The sequence below is a fragment of the Falco cherrug genome, chromosome 12, assembly GCF_023634085.1.
Source record: "Falco cherrug isolate bFalChe1 chromosome 12, bFalChe1.pri, whole genome shotgun sequence".
Taxonomy (NCBI): Eukaryota; Metazoa; Chordata; class Aves; order Falconiformes; family Falconidae; genus Falco; species Falco cherrug.
In genome coordinates, this window is record NC_073708.1 from 20078627 (window position 1) to 20097188 (window position 18562).

Consider the following 18562-nt stretch of genomic DNA (forward strand, 5'->3'; position numbering starts at 1 on the left):
CAGGGCAGGAAATCCCCTGTAGGACAAGCAGAAGTTTAAAGCTCAAGGCTGTGTATTGAACTTCCACTATGTACTTTTCTGTTAAAGAGAGATTATTAAAGGGAAAGATAAGGCAACAACACTTCTCTCGTTATCCAGGCATGCTATGCATCCCGCTTTTGCCCCTCATTAGTGGATTTATCGCATGGTTAGCTGCCCTGGAATTGGAAATATTTCCTTCTTATTGAACAAAATGAAAAAAGAGGAAAGAAAGTCCCTGCTGAGAAAATATTGCAGGATTGATTAAGAAATACGTTGAGATGAGTTTTTCTGTGAACACTGAGGTGCAAAACCACTGCTCATGCAACGCTCAAATGGGACAAAGGTGTACTTGTTGGGTTGCCTTGGCCCTACCCCAGCAGGGGTCGTAAGCCCTTGGTGCAATAACAGTGTCTGGGACACGTATCATCCATGCCTGTACATGTGTGCGACATATTTGTTAGCACATGTAATGGCATTAATATTGGCAGAAAAAGCTGTCGGAGACTTCGAAATGACAGGGTAAAAATGTCCCGGTGGAAGCAAGAGGCTCTGCGTCAGGAAGAAGCAAAAGCCAGAGAAAACATCTGTTACAAACAGTAATACAGGGGATGGAGAAAATAGTGTGGGAGGCAGAAGCACATATGCCTTGCTGCCAAGCATGCTGAAAAGAAGCTAACATGTTGGATTTCACCCCCTGCCCTTCGATAGGAGAGAAAAAACAATGCAATCTGCCACAGCTGTAGAAAGTATCAGTAGAAAGAAAACAGCTATAGGAATGGTGCTTCAAATAGCTGACGTACAAAGGCCTGAGACAGATACCTGCAGAGGAAGGAAGAGCAGAGTCAGTAAAACACAAATTAAGTCCATGTCTGTAGAAGGACTTGGGAAGGTTAAGGCAAATCAACTGAAATTGATTCCGCCATGTGGATTATCTCATTCTGGAGTAAAGCAGCTATAAAGCTGAGCTGCATTTCACACAAGGGTGAGAAAACTGTCTCTTCTGCATACTGACTTCAGACTTTCAGCCGAGCTGCCTTTCCTGAGAGTCCTGTAGGCAGAAATCACAACGTGAGTATAACTCGCACTTTCAAGTCACTCCTAGAGGAGGTGTCACAGGTAGCAATGTGACAGGCATAAAGGGTATGCAAATTGCCCAATTAGACTTAACCTGCTATTGAAGGAACAGTTGCAATAGAAACAAAATGCAGCACAAACCATCATGCAATGTAAGAATGCCAATTCCAAATCTGTCCTACAAATACAGATATAAGATACTTGAATTTTCTCTTTGTTTGTTGGGGCACTGGAATTCTTCAGGATCTCGTGAAATATACAGTTCTGAAACATAAAGTATCATCTCTAATAAGGTGTGATGGATAGGAATGTAAATAAGAAAAGTGTCTTTATTTCCTAGCCCCAGTCACATGGAGCATACAGGGATTGATTATAGATTTTCACCCTGAACTTCAGCTCAGGTCGGTGTCAGTTTAGTGGAGACTTATACCATGCATTGTCTTTTTCATCAGTGTGGTTTTGAAAGCAATATATAGCCATGGGAGTGTATTTTAAAATTAAAAGTCACTGGTCTCTAAATCACAAGTGTTAAGTGCATTAGATTACAAGCACTCTTGTCTCCCCCACATTTCCTTCCAATATCAGAGGGAATTGACAACACTGAGCGTATTTCTAAAGGTGTGGAGCATCACTCAGTTTCAGACCCAGTATCTATTTTATTCTGTCTAGCAAGTTGCAGCTAGATTTATTTCCTATGCTCTGGCCATTAGGAGGAGCGTGTGAATGTGTTCCTTCTCTGCCCTCTGAAAAATCTCACCCACTAGTGAGAGAAGTAAATTGTTCCTTCTCTTGGAAGCCTTGTATCTTATGCACTACTGTGGCGTCTGGCCACTTCCTGGAAGTGTATGGAGTGTTGCAGCTCAAACCTGGTGTGCAGGGGTCCCCTTTGCCCTTTTTCATTTTCACCTCTACCTCTTTAAGAAACAAGTATCTTCTCTGTCAGCACATGCTGGCTGGTATGTTGTCAGAGACAAGATTCATGGAGAAGGTGAATGGTCGTTTTAGTGTTCAGAAATCTCACTGATGCATCTTGCTGACATGCTGAGGGTTTGCATGGCTCCTGAATTTGGTATTGAGAAGTAATTCTCCCAGCAATCAGACTGCTCGGGGCAGATGTGGGAGGTTTTTTGTGCTTGCCTTGCTCAGCAGCAGGACATCAGGTACTTGTCCTAAAATTAGCCAGCAGATCCAGCAAGTAGATTCCTTCCTATCACAGGAATATAGGATACCTGTTCTCTGAATCTCCTTTTCTTCGGAGTATAATAATTAAACTTTATCCTTTTAAAAAAATATTATATTTGAAACTACAAATCTTAAATTAGTCATAAGTTGGGAAGAAGTTTGTGATGTGTGTATGTGGAGTACTTATTCTGTGGAATGCTTCCAGACCAAGCGGCTGTTATTATGTGATTGCCTGAGATTTTGGGGGACTATTTGATGATCTCTGTGACCTCTTCTAATCTTATTATAATCATTGTTGCTCTCTGCTTTTCCATGCTTTCTGATGGTTGCCATGGAGACATCATACTCTCCCTTCATTCTTAAGTGGGAGAGTGAGCCAAGGCAGTGTCTCCAATCTCCCTCTCTTTCTCACCTTTCTCCCTCTCTCACACTTTCTGGTTGTCACTGGGAATCACGTCAGCTCCTTTTCTTCATCTCCAAAAGAAGCATTGATGCCCTCTTAGCACCAGTATGTTCGTTCAGCATTTTTCACTGTTCCCTAGAGAGAAGTGTGGCAGCACAGACTGCATCCAGAGCGAGTGAGGCTCGGCTGAAGCCAGGCTTGCTCTGCTCAGACTTGCAGATTACCCAGAAGCTGTGTGGCACACCTTGAAGAGGCACAGTTTGAACACCAGTCCTCTGCTTTGGGTGTGCTCCCACGGAGTACCCCTTGCTGGCAGTTCAGTGGCATGAAGGCTGGACGCTGTATTTGTTTGCCATGCCAGTAATAAGGGACTCTTGAGTAGAATAATATTAGAATGTTTATGGTTAATTCAGAATGAGAAAATCAGATGCTTTTAAACACTGCAGATTAAGTGTGAGTTGTTTCCATGGAATGTGTATGGAGTGCATTTAAATTTCCTTTTTATTGTCTATTTCGTAAATTATATTTCTTTACAGGATAAATTGAGTGGATTAGGTATAGAATCATCTGTAATTAACTGGGTGCTAGCTACTTAGGAGGGCACATACAGCTTGTGTTATTAAACAGCATCATGTCAGATTTAATGGATGTCATTACAGAAGTACCTCAGGGATCTATCCTTAGACCATTGTTATTTATGATCTCTGTAAATGAACTGACGAGTCAGTGCACTGAGTGCAATGCTCATTTTTATTCTGATGACACAGTCGTGTCCTGAACTCCTAGTTGCTAACTGAACTTGAAATTGCCCTGTATTTTTGAGAGCTCAGCAATGGTTAATTCTCAATGAAGTTGTTTTAAGCAATGCCAAGGCAGACATTCTGACTAAAGTAATGCTGTGCTGGGTCAGGGTACTGTTAGTGTTAAGCTGATCTAAAAGTTCCACTTAACGGGGGAGGTGGGGTTGGGTGATGAGGAAGGAATTTACAAATCCCCTATTCTATCCAAAATTGACACATTTTGTTTTTCACATTATATTATTTTATTGTAAACACAGAAGATTTTCTAGGTTTTTAATTATATTTTATTGATTGTATAAAGCAGATATAACTACTAAATATGAATGTGTAGAAGGATTTGGAAATGCATTAATGCAAACATATTTCTAGTTGCATTGTGCTGATTTGTAACTTTCTGTTTATTTGGTGGGTTTTTTGCCGCATTTTTATCAGAAAGAAAACCAGTGTGCTCCCTTTTCAGATATCTTTGTGAATTTCTCCATGCTGGAAATCTGCTTCTGATAGTGCAAATTGCTTTTTATTCAATGATGGTGATATGACTTACATGGATCATCTGCTGATATATCAACTCTTGGGAGAAAAAGCCTGGAGGTTAGGCCCATATTCTGCCCTTGGGTCTAGATTAAGATTACCCTTGGGGGAAAGAGGCAAGTTCCAACAAGTCTTTATTTCTGCCTATAAATCGAACTACAAGGCACTGGAGACAAAATGAGGAAGCTGAGCTAATGCTGCTGCTCTGGAAAATTGTGTTAGTGGCTCTGATAAAATTGAGGGTCTGACATGGCAAATGGAATTTAGCGTACAATGAAAATGACTGAGGAGAACGGGTCAGAAGGTGATTCATTCAATAGAAAGTAATCATCAGAGTATCATCATAAGTTGCCTGTCCATAAGCAAATGAAAAATGACTGGCGTTTCTTTTATTGGCTCTGCTCTGCCTGATTGTCTGTTAGTGGGTCACCGTGCTGAGCTCAGAACTGGAGGAAAGGTAGAAAGGTAAAGAGCTGCCTTGTCCCCGAGACATCCCTCGTTGGTGTGCACTGGGCTTAGAACAGTTTCCACGCTGTGGGAAGGACAGGGGCTGTGGAGCAGAGGAGACAGCTGGCTATGCCTTTCCCCATGGGTCTTCTGTAAAACTCCACTCCTCTACATACATGTGCCCATTCCTGAGCACCTCAAGAGAGGTGCAAAAGGTCTTTTATCTGAGCCCCACCTACCAGGGTAATCTTCTTGCCTTTAGCTTTTACCGGTCTCAGAAACATAACATTTCTGTTTGTTTCCATTCTCACTGGACTTCAGCACTTCAGCTGCCAAGTGAAAAATGAAACTGCTAAACTGGCTGGAAGTACCAGTCCTGTGACAAAGCAATGGTTTCCTCTTCAAATTTCTACCCAGAGAAGAATATTCTTACAATTTAGGTACAGTCTTGTCTAGCGCTCATTGAGACAAATCCATTCTGCATTTTAAGTTTCCCAGGCCCTAAATGATGTCACTGTTTAAAAGAGATATATTGTCCTGATTCACTTCCCTATGCCAGTTTAGTAACAGTGCAATTTGACTTTTTAAGTCACCAGTGCAGTCAAGAGGCCCAGTTCTCTGAAAGGGAGATGATTTACTGTTCTGTTAATGATATGCATCATGTTCTTTTGTTGCCTGTAACGCATCATTGTACCCTTTTGGAAAAATCAAAAAGGATGCATAAAAAGGATGTGGTTTAATTCTTTTCAAGCTATCAAAGGATTATTGAAGCTCCTTAGATGGTTCTGTTGGGCTTTTATCATGAACTGGCCTTCCAATACTTACAGGAAAGATAGAAACTGGAATTGATCTCTTCTGAGAGGATGGCAATAGACTTTTCCTTATGCTTAATCAGTAAATACTATAATATCTTCCAAACATGGCTCATATGGTTATTTAAAGCAGAACTATGGTTGTTTTAATATGGTTATTGTAGCCATACATTTTGGTTTTATGAGTTTTTATATAGCACTATTACTTATATGCTAATCTTAAGGATGTTGTTATAATTTGTTTTATGTGTTAAGTATTATAGAGGCAGTTGCCTGTATCACTATAGTTAAGGGTCTTATGAGCATCACATCTGACAAACAATTGCTTGCTGCCAGAAGCTGAAGGAAATGGTTATACCCAGGGATACAAATCACCTTTGCAGACAGTTTACATACAATTTCTTCAAGCAGGAGAAACCATGTAAAATGCATTATGTAGAAAAATTTGCAGTTTTCTACATTCATTTGCTTGTGTGCTTGCAAAATTTGCAAGCTACTGGGCAAAAGGTACTTCCCTATCAGGGTTGTCATAGGCATATCCTTCACAGTTGCTTTGTCTTGCCTTTTGTCAAACATCTGTGTGATTTGATCCCTTTTTGTGCAAGTCCCATGGAAAGGACATAAAACTGTATGCATGCTATAGAGGTTCCTTGGTTTTCTTCTGTGTCATGCTTAGTGCTTTATTTTATTTGTCTTGTTCTAAAAGCAAAGTGATACATTTCCTTTGAGAGGGACACTCAGAGGCAGCAGTGACAACTTGCTTTTCCAGACAAACTCCTACAGGGGCATTAATGCCAGTAAGTCCTGTGACAGGAATACATTCCTTATCCTGGACATTATGACATACGTGCTTCGTCAAGTGGTGTCACCAGGCTCACCAGGGACCCATATGGCAATGACTTCTTAATTTTTGCTTATGTCTCTGAGAGTGACAAAGCAGATTTCTGCTTTCCCTTGCCACTTGGAGTTCTGTGAGGCAAACTTAAAGGATTTTCTGTTTCCACTGACTGGCTAGGATTTTGTTATTGTAAGGATTGTTGTTGCTGGGTATTTATTTGCAAAGATGTTAGATCTTGAATCCCTGTTCAGAAATGAAGGGCTTATTTATTGAAACACATTGCATTCAGGCAGCAGAACTTTGCAGATGAAAGGCCTGTTTCAAAGAGACCGTCTCACAAGCAGAACTGGGAGTACCTCACTGTCAGTATTCTAATGTTAAATTAGTAGATTTTTCTCTTGCTGAATAAATATTTAAGCCTATGCGTCACGGATGCAGTTTCAACACTAGAGGATGTCCACTAAGAATGGAGCATTCCTTAGGAGAAATGCTTGAAATTCCCATGGGCAAGTGGACATTAAATCATCTTGTCCTATGATAATATTGTATTCACTGAATTAATACTTAAAAAAGCATGAACGGAAAGATGAACACTGCTGATTCCACCTGTGGTGTTATATTTTGAAGGCTATCTGAGCTACAAAACATTTAGTAGAACAGGACAGACAGCTGACAGAAAATTGTCCTGGCAGTTTTTACACGAGAGTGACAACCAGACAGGCTCAGTTGCCAGACCTGTTATCACTTTCATGTCTAATAAGTGTTTGTGATGCTTAATTTTTAAGAATTAAACACCAAAATTCAGGCTTTCCAGGCTGACTCTCCTAGTGGGGTGACGTTTGAGGATTACAATTTCATTCTAAGAAATTATCATCTACAGAAGACGGCAGCTTTATATTTGTACCCTGCGTCATCTAGGACACAGTGCTAAATTTTTAGGCACTAGGCACTATACAGTGTGTGGTCCCTTCAGCTAATAGTTTCAGTGATATCAAAACATCTGTGTGTGAGTCACTGAAAGGAAATTAAATTGAATTATAATTATCACAGCCACTTATACCCTAAATTAGTTATCTAGCTATTGGCAGAGAGGTCAACAAGCCAATGGACTGAATAGTAACTGCCAGTAAGTGCCTTACCAGGGTAAATGGTAATTGCTGACAGTGTTGTGGTGCCTGCAGACAAGAGGATGGGGATACTACAGAGCTGGCATCGTTTTTATGCAGGAAAGGAGCCATGAGAATGGTGGTAGTAGGTGATCTATAACAGGAAAGTGGCAGAGTATAACAGACCCATTATAATGCATTTGGGGCTTGAGATAAAACACAGATTCCACTTTTTAAAGTTAAAAGCAAATAAATGGGGCAAGATTTTGTTAGAAATTTTGTTGATCTCTGAAATACTGTTTCACTGACCTAGACACAAAAGCAAGACAAAGTTTCTATATGAGTATATGTACCAAGGGAATGATTTCCCTAGTGATGATCCCCATATGTATTAAGCACCCAGCTCAAATTTATTATACAAGCTGGAGAAAGACTGCATGCTGAGGTACCTAGATTATTACTTTTGCATGGTTTGTAATATTTTTACATCTCTCTGATGAAAACACTTGACAAAAGACAGCTCTTCTTTGGAAGAACTATGCTATTGCTAAGTAGAATGCCTGTGCTTTGTAGCTTGGGAAAGCATGAATCTAAAATACTGATACTATGTAAAACAGCACTGTCACCCATATGACATGGATGACACTACATGTTCTCCACCAATGATTGATGTGACAAACTCCATATGTTAAAGGGAGGCTGAGTAAAATCTTTTTTTTCCCCAGATGGAAAAAATATGTAGCTGTGGTACACAAACACTCTTTGCAGAGTTTCTCTGTTTCCTCACCAGTAATAAAGTATCTAAAAATAAGACTTGGATCTGGAACAAGAAAAATATCATAGCCTACCACCGCCCTAGTTTTCAGCAGAAAATGAATGTACACATTTAAGAGCATCAAGGGAAAGTGGATTTTTATTTATAGTGACCATGCTTATTATTATTCAGTAGAATTATCTGGAGAGAGAACAAGGAAGAGTGCTTAAGGTGTTGCTTTCCAAGTAATTAACAAAAATATTTCAAACATACACAAAGACTGGCAGAACATTCATCAGTGCTTATTTGGGGAAACAGCTCTCAGTAATTTAGCCACATGGGTTTGTGACTGCACCTTAAGTGAGCCCCATAATTAAAAAAAAAGTAAAATAATTACAATTGTTAGCTATGAATATTTTATTATTACAGGAAGAAATAATAAAATACAAGATAGATAAGACATCATATAGTTAAAAGATAAACAATATCTTCCGTTACAATGTCTTGTACAAAATTTTGGTTTGGGATTCTTTTTCCCAAACTTTCAAAGGACCTCGTGGGGTCACCATTTCTAGATGAAACCATATTGCTGCAAAATAAAGATTTCCAGGACTTACATACAGGTTTTTATATGGACTTTCTAAAGCTTATACATGGGCAAAATGATGTCCCAATATATATGTTACCAGTCTATAAGACATCAGTTTATATTTGGGCAGAAATATATGAGAATTAAGACTTTAAAGCTGAAAAATATTCAACTCGGTGCAAGGAAAACATTTAAAGAACAATTTCAAGATATAGATATCAAGGTTTAACTGAAATACACAGTGCCTCAAGGCTCATTAATCTATCTATCTGTGTACTAAGGTGATCTGATCAAAGCTCATTTGTTTCCATTTGATTTATTGAATCCAGACATCTCACAATTCACACAATACAATTATTGTGCATCCAATATTTTTAACCAACATCATAAAGAAAACTTGTATTTTTAAAGGATTTAAGAGGCAGCAAAGGGTTTTTCTCTTCAAGGAAGAAAATGCTCTGGAAACATTTTTCAGTTACAAGCATTCTGCACTGTATTTGAGAATGTAGGGTATTTCTAATGAGTTTCAAGAATTCTTTGTTTTAAGCTTAGAACTAAAGACTTGTAAGAAGAGACACAGTACTGATTTAAAACCTTGATAACAAACTGATTGACAGCTACCCTTACTTTAAATTTTTACAGTGTTTTACATACTCATGTTTTCTTCTAAAGCATAAATGTTTTCTGTAGAATTTGTTTTCTGTAAATAGAGATCATGATCACAACAGCTGCTACCTTGTAAAAAGAGACAGTGTCTTGGTCTTTTAGAAGTTATTCTCGTTGGTAGTTTGCCTGCAGCCAAACTTTTCCTGTTTCACAATTCATAGTATGTTTATAGCTTGGAGTGAAAGACTACTGTCAAGTAGTCTGCAGAGTGCACGAGTCTCTGTAGCATACGTGCATACATTCTCTCAAAAGGATTAATAAATTTTCAAGAACTGAGTAAGCCAGAAAGCGGTATGCTAGATTCTGTAAAATTACAGTTGGCAGTACTATGTTTGGGGTTTACGGCTATGATTATGTAATACTTTTTGTGTTAGTAATTTCTTAACGAACACTGGAACTCTCTGGGAATTTCTTAACCTTTGTTCCATTAAATAAGTAAGCAGTTACTGTAACCACGTAGAATCTACTGTCTTCAAAGGATCACAAGCATAAGGTATAGGTTACATTCTAATAACCTCAGATTGATGTAAAAGATATTCCTATTTTAATGTTGAGGCTACTTCTGTACAAAGAAAGAAATGACAAAATTGTCAAGTCAAAGGGAAAGATGTGTATATTAACATGCAGGCAAAACTGTACTCACAGAAAAGCATCCCTGAAAAATCAAATTTGCAGAACTAAAAAGGTATTATCTACATGAAGAGATCAGGTGACTTAGTGTAAAACTGTTTCTTAGATCCTAATCCTGACTAATCCATGTCTTCTCCTATTTCTTTTAAGAAATAGTACTACACTTTTGTTCCTTTGTTACTGTGTTCATTTGCATTGGTTTCAGTCTCTTTCCCTCCTTTCTTAAATTATTTTACAGCTTGTGCATTTCTCACAGCTGGATAACAAGCAGGAATCCCATTGCACAACATACAGCCCATGCTGATGAACACTAATTCTATGCATGGATCATGCAGTGAAGCATACAAGAAGAAAATTTTCATAACATTCTAGTTTTGTAAGTAATCAACACACACAAATGAAACAGATTTTCAGGTGGATTCAGATCCTATTTTAGGACTCCCAAAGGGGACAAATGATTTTCAAAGTGGTCCAGTCCTAACACGTTTCCCTTATGAATTATAACATTTATGCCTACATTTTAAAAACAGTTCCTGTTCCGATGAGCTCACAGAACTCCAGAATCATAATTTAAATCTGCTTTGCTCTATAAACAAAAATACATATAAATAATAAATGCTGCAGGTAGACTGATTTGTTTGAAATTTGAAACTCAAATTTCCTAGGTTTTAATACATTAAGTACAAACTACTGCAGAGCTAAATATTTGTGACATGAATTTTCACTTGTTACTTTACGTGCAACTAATATATGTTAAAAATCTGTTCATGTATATGAAAAGCTAGTGTCACATGGGAGTTGATGAATAAATCTGTGACTTATAAATGTCCCACTGGTCAACACACAGCAAGGTAACTGTGTGCCCTGCTACACCTTTGCAAGATGGCAAACCTGCCTGAGTTACAAGGAAGCCAGTACATTTGGGAATAAAGCAAAGGACAGAATAGGCTTTTAACTTCAGCCAGCAGGAAAATTATAACTGAAGCTGAAGGAAGGCCAGTACTGCCCTGGTGGTGTGTAATGAATATCACAGGTCTTCAGAAGAACTTTGCTAGAGTTCTTCTCCTGGGCTTTTCGAGCAGATAGTTCTCCCGTACTGTTTTGTTTGATTGTGTTGGGTTTCCTTTTAATTACTCTGGAAAGGCTGGGATTCAGGAGGCGCGGATGGAGTTGATTTCTCCATTGTTAGATTTCTGTGACCTAAGGAACATGGACCAGAGTCTGTTTGAATGTCTGAGAGCATTTTCCCTTCAGAACTAGCCCAGAGTGAGATTCCCCAGATTCGTGTTCATGCTTGTACCAGCACGCACATGGTACTGTGAGAGGCAGAGACTTGGCGCTCTCCTTTCTGAAAGGCTGAATTTTGGAAATACAGTTCTTTTAACATAGTTAAACATAGTTCTTAACATAGTTAACATACTTCTTCGAAATGTAGTTCTTTTATGGTTTGTGCAGTTCTTAGCTAAGTTGGGTTAGTGCTGAACCCAGTCTGATTGCCAATATACATCAGAATATACAGAGAAGAATCTGATTCCAGAATCTGACAGCTGAGGAAATCCTTGCAGTGTCAGAGGGGCTTAGTTTGCCGTTGTTCAACACTAGCACATCACAGCAGTATTTTTAGGATGTACACCTGAAATTGTTTTGCTCACTATGTTAAAAGTTCCTTAGCATGAGTATATATCCTTTTGGATGGACTCCTGTGCAAAACGATGTAAGGAGATACTCTCTTCCAAATGGATACAAAAATCCCTAAGAAAAGACCATAATTATTTGTGTCTTTTAGGAGCTTTTTTAATCCTTATAAAGATCTGTTTGATAAAATGAAATGCCTAAGAAAATCACTGCTTACTCTCTTTGCCAGATATATTATCATCAGTATGTGCTTTGAGTTTAACCATATCTAAATACATGATTTAGTCATCCAAATAGTTCAGATGAGAACATATGCCATTTAAATTAACCTGTTAGTTAAGCCAAAGTAGTCTTCCTAAATACAATTCACTAGCTAAGGGAATCACAGCATATTACATCGAGACCATATAACACCTGCAGTGATGGTGCTAATGCCCCTAAAGGTCTAAAAGAGCAGTGAAGTGCAAATCAATTTCAATAATCTAAGAAGGAACTAAAGTCTTTCCTCAAAGCTTAGCTCACAAATGACCTGAAAAAAATACAGTGAAGATGTATAAGATAATCTGTAATGCTATGTATCTTGCCTTCACGTAAGAAGTACTTTAAAATCTTGATCTGGAAGAATTAAGACTAATTTTCAGACTGGAGAGGTTCATATCAGTATCATGTAAAACCCAGCACACTCAAACCAGATTTCAATGCTTTAAATAACCATGATAGTGGCAAAAATAGGCTGAAAACCTGGTCTCTCTGATTTCCACAAGGATTTGCATTTTCCATTTGATGCCCCAGCCTCCTTAATGGGAGTCTGGGAGCGGTTGCTAGCCTACAGTGAGAAGGTGGTTTCATTTTCTGTGACTACTAAAGGCAGAAAACGCTTCAGACAGCTATTTGCCTAGGGCAGGACATGGTCAGGCTGGGTGGGAGCATCAGAAAAAAAGCTCCTGTTCTGTCAAGTCAAGGAAAGATACTGCTGTTGTGGGGAGGGCCAGGTGTGAGGTAGAGATTACTGGTGTCCTTGTTTCCCAGCAGTTCCCCAGTTGCTGCTCAGCAGCAGGAGTGGCAGCTCTGCCTCCAGGCTCCTCTTCCAGCTCCTAGGATTTACTTCACTGTGCCATGCTAATGGTCTTGGCTAAAGTGAAAATGATTAATTTTAGGGTTTGAGCTGACATGCACTTTTTTTCTTCCAGCCAAATAAAGCATAATTTACAGTTAGTCTGCTGTTGCACAAACATAGAACTAAAAGTAAAATAATTTAAGAATTTCACAGTAATTAGAAAAATTAGCTGTTCAGAGTTCCCTATGCTCTGTGTTCAAACCCATATTCAGGTTTGGTCTTCCAAGGACCTGGTACTGTAAGACAGCTTGGCAGGGAGACATAGGTCAGATAAAAACTTTTAATACTTTGTGGTGCTTCAGGAAGTCTTCTGTAGCACAGTATATGTGCAAATATAGATTTGCCTATCAAAACAAGTCAATCCCTTATGGACTGGGAACTCCTGTCCTAGGAGACTTAAAAAAGTTCTGTCAGAGAGGTAGGGAGCACATCTATTTAATTCTATTTGGTGGCAGCTGAGAGTAACAGCGCTGGGAGTTTTTCTGTTAGAGCCAATTATGAAGACTTGAGACAGTGAGAGGGTTGTACAAAGAAAGAATATTTCATGAAGAATGACTAAAAGGAGCTTAAACACTATTAAAATATTATTATCGATTGCAAGTTTGTAGAGACCTAATATAGAAAGACACAGTTTTTCTCAAGCCACCATCTCTAGTTTCAGAGTACAACAAAAGTTATTAACGTTACAAGGAAGAGAAGGACTGAGGCAGCCAGTGGCCGCTTAGTGAAGTGTCCTGTTTTGGTACTGGTAGGAAAAAGAAACAGGAGACCAAAGACAAGACCGTTCAATGGTTCAGATCGATTTGGTGTCACTCATTGCAGCTGGTTGTTTTGAAATTTGTCTATGGCTACACGTGTGTGATGAAAATCTGCTAATGATACAATTGTTCAAAATATTTATTGTTAGGAAACCCTAAAACTAAAACTCTGGCCTATCACGGTCATACAGTTACAGGGTTTTATCTGTTAAAAAAAAAAAAAAAAAAAAAAAGACACAGTTTTAAAGGCAACCCACAGCAAAAGAAACTCAACCTACAGTCTGACAGGGCTTTTTTCTGTCAGTTATGGCTGTTACACCTGAATTACCCAACTGTCTTAAAAAAATTAGACACGTATACTGACTTCTGCTAAAAACTTTCTTCAGGCATTAGGCCTCATGTCCTCAGTGCCAAGGAGGAGGCATGCTGGTATTGATCTGACTATGTAGCCATGCCTAAATTCCACTTTAGAGTTGTGTTGGGGGAGGAGGGACCATATTTATTTGTGTGAATTCATTGTGTGAATATTAACATTAGTCCAGCTGCTGCAAGGGCAGTCCTTCAAAAACTTTAATGTTTAATTTTCTGAAAAATTAAAGAGGGTAGCAAAATCTAAATAGTCAGAGTTGTGATTCCCCTTATGAAATGACCATGGTTTATACTCAGATATCAGAATGCATTGCATTTAATAGGCAGCAGTGCTATTACTTTTATTAGCACTTGTGCTTAGGAACCTGTTAACTGACTATAACTGAGATAAATCAAGGCCTGAAGATAAAATGGAAAGGAGAGAGATCATATTGAACATAAAATACTCTGGGCAGCATTAGTGGCAGACTAGTCTATAATCTTTACTGGGAACAGAAATAATAAAAGATGCTACTATGATGCAAAAAAAGTGCTAAGAGGATCTCGATTGTATCTGATAAGCCACCTTGTGACATGAAATTCTTCTTCATTCTCTCACTAGAGACTGAGTGCACACAAGTGACCTAATGGTGAAACACTGGTTATTTCAGCTCAGTGAATGATTGGTCACAAATTCTGTTTCTGACAAAGTATGGTCTTCTTCTCTTGTACACAGTCAGCTATGACTATATTGCATCTTTGAATCTATAGAGTCTGCAAAAACATGAAACTTTGATTACCAACAGTTTTCTGCTTTCAGCGTTTATTCCTCATCTTATATTAATTAATTATGATTGGTCAGGAAAACTCCAAATTTTCTCTGTCTTCCTTGGCTGGCTGAGTGAGAATCATTTGTCTTGTGCAAAATATAAATGCACTTGCACACTTCAGTACATTTTAGAAGCCTCTTTCTGATCCTAATACCTCTGGCTACATCTTTGGAATTTACTTCAGTAAACATTCATGCCAGCAAAACCCAAATGAACAAGTTTTTTCAGAAAGCAAATACACAAATTACATTAATGTGGCTTAAGTAAATTCATTTATAAATACAAGCAAATATTCATGGAAAATTTATCCCCATCAGCAGTCCCCAGAGCTTGTCAGTCTCAGATGGGGTCAAGGACAGGAGGATATAACAGTGTCAAAGAAAAACAGATGCAGGCAGATAACTGCTGTGTGATTCAGAGATAAAATTCACCTGAAGTAAGAAATGGGATCTGAAATGCAGCCTCACTCTCTTAAATAGAAGGCACTCAAGCTTGTTTTTGTAGCAGGTTGCAATTTTCTTAAATAGTCTGTTCTACGTGTTCTTTTCCAGCCAAAATATATTATATGTTTCTGTACTTTTTGAAGTGGGTACTGTAGAGTGGTGTGATTACAGCTTTTAGCAGCCTCTTTTTGGCTGTCTGGGTGTCCTTTGGTAATTGAAAACTTGTTTATTGGCATCATTTGTTGGACTTTATTTAATCACTGTTTCTCCTCCTGGACCTGCTTTATCCCTTCTGAGGGCTGACTCTTTGCATAGGCTTTGTCTGTTTCCTGGCATTGGGCAGGCTCCGTTTCGTGCAAGTGGATTTGTAATTTAAACACCACGAGTAGCCACCAGCTATCTTGTCATAGGGTGCAGTGGGGACCTGCTTGTTCGGGGCTCTGGGGTGCTGGCCTCACTGCTGGAGGCACTGATAAGTACCTGAGCAAGGAGAGATGTGTCTCCCTTGCACCATGCTGGATGGCTGCCAGCTGCTGCTGCTGCAGCCGTCGCCATGAAGGCCACCCTCGTTCCACTGAACACAGCAGCAGGCAGTCTGGACGCATTTTTAATTGGGAAGAGTTTGTTTAATGTTTCTCTGTTTATCAAAGTGGACCCTTGTTAACACTGATCACTTGGATTTCTGTGTAATCAAATTACATACAGTGTATACTAGGTTTTGCTCTAATTTAAATATTGCCTTTTCATCCTTGTCAGCAGAATACTTCAGCTTCATTTCTTATTAATCCTGACTGGAAAGAGGTTTTTATCTTAGACTACTCTTTCTTTACGGGGCCTGTCAAAGGGTGTTTCTTGCTGGCAGAGTGAGAGGGATGCTGCCATAAACAACGAAAGAGCTTCTTGGCTGATATGAAAGAGATTCAGGGACTGTGTTTGCCCCAATATAATCACACTACATTTCTTTTTTGACCCCTCAGGAAAAGCTGCAGGCATGATTCTTCTAACAGAATAGTTATAGGAAGGAGGAAGAGTCATCGAGGGTAGAGGCCCAAGTGGCTGTTGCAGCTGAATTTTCCACTCATCAGCTGGGAGAGAGGGTTGCAGATCCATACTGAATTGTTTCTTTCACTACATTTGTGGAAAGGATAGCTAAGAAGAGTTACTGAATTATTTGGTTTGGCTTATAGGTTTGTTTGATTAGTGCTTTGTGTGGAGGATTAATTGTGTTAGATTAGTGCTTTATATTCTTGTATTGACACCCATATATAAAAATCTATCTTCATATATGCATGGTGGGCCCGTATATTCTCTTTCTGCCGGTCAAGGTGGCATCTCAGAACATATGAAACACATTCATTGTGTTGGGGTAGCGTGGGCAGGGAGTGACTGGCAGCCAGGTGCACCTGAAAAAAGCAAATGGGAAAGAAGCGAGTGTGATGTATACAGTTTATATTTTTGTGAATAAAATACAGGCTGTACATTCCACTGCCCTTGTGTTGTTCAAAAATTGCCAAAAATTATTTGTTGGAAATGCTCAGGAGTAAATTTTAAATGGGCTTGTTTATTTGCACTAGAAAATGAAATACATGGAGACATACCCATACATATACATACGTGCCTATTTATAGATGTGTGACACAGGATAGACTTCGCTTTTACTATTCAATGACAGATTCTTCAGTGCTCTGGCACAGACCCAGTTAAGCAAGCCAGACAAGAGCATAACTGCCTTCCTCTGAGTTTATAACAAACCCACCTACTCAGTTAGTTTGTGTTGGTGACAGAAAATTAGAATGCATGGATGGTTATTTATTTATTTTAATAAATTACGTTATTCCTAATGCAGCAGGAATATAAGGTTCTTAATGCTTCTTCCCCAAAAATCAGGCTTTCAGGGGACTGTGACCTGGGAAAGGGACCTGTTTGTATTGTCTAAAATTATACCCTGTGCAGTTGCTTTTCATCAGTTTATTCTAAGATGACTTTTAAAACTGATTCTGTCCTTAGTTACTCAATTTTAGTCTTAGTTTTGTAAAATGACAGAGACAGAATTTGGTGGTTTTTTTCCTCCACAGTAAGGTTTGTAATGATTTAAAAATCACCAATCCTGTTTACCAGTGAAACCTCCCTCAGGTTTGTCTCTCCCAGAGACTTAACGTCCTAGTTCCTTAAAAAAGGTTCAAAATTATAAAAATTAGACCAATGCTGTTAATGAAGTGGCATGACACTATTTAACTCTTATTCATTCAGAATTTTTCATGTTGAGTATTAATAGGTTTTAAGAAAACTCAGTCTTTAATAAAAATAATTATTCTCAAAATACTGAAAACAGAAAATTCATTGACAAAATATGAATGCACTTGTAAAAGCATGGTCTGCTGACAATCTGTGGAAGCAGGAAAAGATGCTACATTTTTTGAGTGTATTGCTGGTGACAGTTGTTTTGTGGTGGGTGTGTGTCCCCTTCTGATATTAAAGGATTGTATTCGACGTTCATGGGTTTCTAGCAATTGTATTCTTAACTTCTGCTGTTATGCAACATTGGCTTTTATCAGCAAGTTACTAGTTTTCGCTTGCATGATACCTAAACTCTCTCAGTTTGAAATAGATGTAATCATCTCTTTATTGGAAATAATATTTTTGCAGAGCTTATGAATGCTGGCAAAAGAAGAAAATTAGAGGGAGGCTACACTACTGAATGACCTCCAATGCAAAGCTATAAAGCTGGTAAAATGGCACCTGGTACCTCTTGTAAAACCGGCAGATTAATTAGAAGAGCGTCAAGAAGGTGAATGAGAAATAGATTGAGCAGACAGATTTCTATTGTTGGGGGGGTTTCCCCATTCATTTTTTGCCTTTTCCTTTAAGGAATAGCTGGTATTTATTTCTCCTCTTTTGGGTAGTTATCCCCACTAACATCAATGGCAATGGTAACAAAACATGTCACTTTTGACAGATCCAAATATAGGTGTGGGTCTGTATATGCATGTATATATCTATAGCGCATACATGAATACTTTATACTCTTGAGAGCTTACAAAGTTTCTCCTTCCTTGTCTCCTTTATTCTCTTGGAAAAGATATCAGTGGCTGCTTTTGACAGTGGTCTGCTGTATTTTAGATAAGATCTTTGATATCTTGAAAAGAGAGCTCCCTTATGTACCTTATGAGATACCCAGCAGTGTCTCTCTCTTATGTCTCTAGACTATATCTGAAAAGCTGCTTGGCCAGATGGCACTGTAGATCTGTAACATTTAAACATATTTTTGGCAGCCCTGTGCATGCATAATATCCTGGGTGAAATATTTTTGCTTGCCAGGCTAAAAAAGTGTGTAAACTTCAAAATTACATCCAACGACACCTGAATATCTTTCTATATTTTCTTGGCCAAGTACCTAAAGAGGACTTGGCTTAACCAGTAATAAACAGATTAAACAAAAGTATTATTCTTCACTACAGCTGTTATCTGACTCTTACCAAAGAATGCGACAAAAGTAGTGACTTTTAGAAGTCTTCTAATATCCTGGATTTTCAGTCTGGAACTGCTGAGCGACACTTACCTATAACATATCATTACTT